The sequence below is a fragment of the Mixophyes fleayi genome, chromosome 1, assembly GCF_038048845.1.
Source record: "Mixophyes fleayi isolate aMixFle1 chromosome 1, aMixFle1.hap1, whole genome shotgun sequence".
Lineage (NCBI taxonomy): Eukaryota > Metazoa > Chordata > Amphibia > Anura > Limnodynastidae > Mixophyes > Mixophyes fleayi.
This window is the reverse complement of record NC_134402.1, coordinates 18,472,583-18,475,590: the sequence shown is the minus strand read 5'-3', so window position 1 is coordinate 18,475,590 and position 3,008 is coordinate 18,472,583.

Here is a 3,008-nt window from a genome sequence, read left to right as displayed (position 1 = left end):
GCTATACAGCCACGGGTGGAGATAAGATTAATGTGGGAAACATGTTTTTCTGCAGCAGGGCTTCTCAGTGAAGCCCTGCATGGCTAAATTAGCAGGAATGGGTGCAAAACGAATGAGTTTTTTTTGTTTGTGGGGAAAGGGAGTTAAATAAAATTATGGAATGTCTTATATATTCTGATTTTGGAATCTCCCTAACAAAGCCAGTCAGTTAGCTATACAGTAATTACTTTTTGTTTTGCTTTTAGAACTTAAAAATGGATTTCTCACTGAACTTGTCAAATTATTGTCAGATTTTTTGACCATACTCACTTTTTATATTTATTTCATTCTTGTAAAACTGAGAGAGTATTACTTTTTATTCTCATTATTGTAAAAAAAAAAATCAGTTGACACATTTTACAATATAGTTAATAATGTAGTATTATTTGATTTATAAAACAAAGTATGGATCAGATCCCCTCCCTTCTTGGAGTCTCTACTCTTCAGAGAACCAATGTCCACCAGTTCAGGCACCTCTGTGAGGTTAAGGACGTACTAATGCGCTTAGCTGTAGTTGAGGTCATGGTGTGCGCTCTGTGAAGTTGAACAATGATATCAGTCTTTATAAGTGGTTTGGCTTTAGAACCTTGATGAATTAAGAGCTGATCTGCACGACCGGAGCAATCACAGGATTGAGATGTGTCGACCCAAAAGTAAAATTAACAATAGAATCGAACTATGGCACATTCATTTTATGATGGCACTTTCAACTATTGCTTTTTGTCAAATTCCACACTTCATTATATGTCATTATAAACTGCATTATAATCATCATTGCATGTAGACATGTAGCCAACATGTGTCTCACGTCCAATCAGGGGTCATCAGGGTTGGAGACATCATGTACCATCAAAAGCATTTGCAGGCACACACTAAATATAAAAGTATGTGGTTCTCAGTGCCATTTAATGTATAATGACATTTATATCTATCAGCGCAACATATAGACTTAAATCACTGATATATGAATTATTGGTTGCTATTATGTATTAACACCAGAACTATACGATTTATTGACCTACTGCATGTTGTATGAAACTTTCAACAGACTCGATTTTGATGTGTAAACCAAGATTTGTGATTGTCATTTAATGTATGTATCTACATTGGTTGTTTATTTCAATTGTTTTTCATTTTTCTTAATTGAACTGCTGAAATCATTTTTAAGGGACAGTAGTTTCTGTTTCCAAACTGATAACCATTATATTTTTACCACTTGTTGGGCCTGATTCATTAAGGAAAGTACGGCAAAAAAATTAGTAAGTTTCCTTCTGGACAAAACCATGTTACCATACAAGGGGTGCAAATTAGTTTATTATTTTGCACATAAGTTAAATACTGACTGTTTTTTCATATAGGACACAAATACTTGATAGTTTATTTGTACACTGACATTAAAAGTTCATCTAGGACATGCCCTACCCCAACTTTAAATCTGTCCCCACATTTTAAATTTACCTCCCCCTCCAATGCAACATTGTTTTGCCCAGTTGTAAAGTTACTCTCTTTTTTTTGCTTTACTTTCCTTAATGAATCATGTTTATTTTTGATGAATAAATATATTATAATTTTACCTTTGGTCATTGCGTGCTTGTTACAAGTGCATTTCTTTATTTTGTTTTTGATTTGTTTGCCCCAATGTACCACCCTCTGGGTGACTTTTTTTTTTTTACAAACACAGGGTCTGCCCGCTTATACCATCCTTAACCCGCAGCCTTAAAAACAAATATATTTAGCTTGATAGTGACTGTAATAGAACATGTTCTGGTCATTAAATATCATAAAATAAATTATAAACATTTATCAGTACAATGTGTTACCAAGTAATAGGGCTTAGTTCATTAAGAAGTCATTATTCCTCTAATTAAGCATGATACAACTGTCCATTGTTCTATTCCAAACATTCAGTATATACTGGTCAGTTGGTGCTGAATCCTCTGCTTGGTATATAGTATACACTTCTGCAAAGAGAACAAAAACATTTATTCCCCAAACTACTCTGTAATTAAACCAAACTTAGTTACCTACTTAGCATGCTTCCAAGTTTGCATTTGGTACGCTTATGCACACACTTTGGTTTTTGGGACTATTTTCCCTAAAATGTTACACCATAGGTGCCTTTCCCTTCTGCTTTGTTTTGTAGATTTTTTCTTATCAGCTTTACCATCCGAATTTTGTAGGGAGGCTGCCACCTTGTATGAAGGAGGTATCCGGGTGTGAACAAAAGTTGGACAGCATGCTTTCAAATTTACATTTGGTACACATATGTACAGACTTTGGTTTTTGGGACTATATTCCCTAAAATACTACACCATAGGCGTCTTTCCCTTCTGCTTTGTTTTGTTAGTTACCTACTTGCTTAACTAATTTAATGAGATTCGAATTAAAAGCAATACAGTATATTTACCATTGACATTTTGGGACACAATCTCTTTCTTGAGACTTCCTTATTCTCACACTATGTAATATTTGTTCACTTGATTTCCCTTACACCATCTTAAGAAACTGCCCTCCAATACCTGTGATTGGCGCATAGTCTCTTCTACAGACCCCGTCATGAGTTCTGATTGGCAGTTCCTAGATTAGGGTCCATATATAGACTTATGTTAGCCAGCACAGTCCAGGTAGTGATTACAATGGAAGGGGCAATGTCATCCTACTTTTTGCACCATGATGTAATTAGCATGGGTCTTTATAACCTCGATAGTTACCCAATACACCTCTGGCACCAGGCAGATACAAAGGGGTATATTTACTAAACTGCGGGTTTGAAAAAGTGGAGATGTTGCCTAGAGCAACCAATCAGATTCTAGCTGTCATTTTGTAGAATGCACTAAATAAATGACAGCTACAATCTGATTGGTTGCTATAGGCAACACCTCCACCCGCAGTTTAGTAAATATAACCCCAAGAGTCCTTTGTGTTTTGTTTCTTATTCTTCTATTCATTTGCTTTTGAACAAGGTTTAC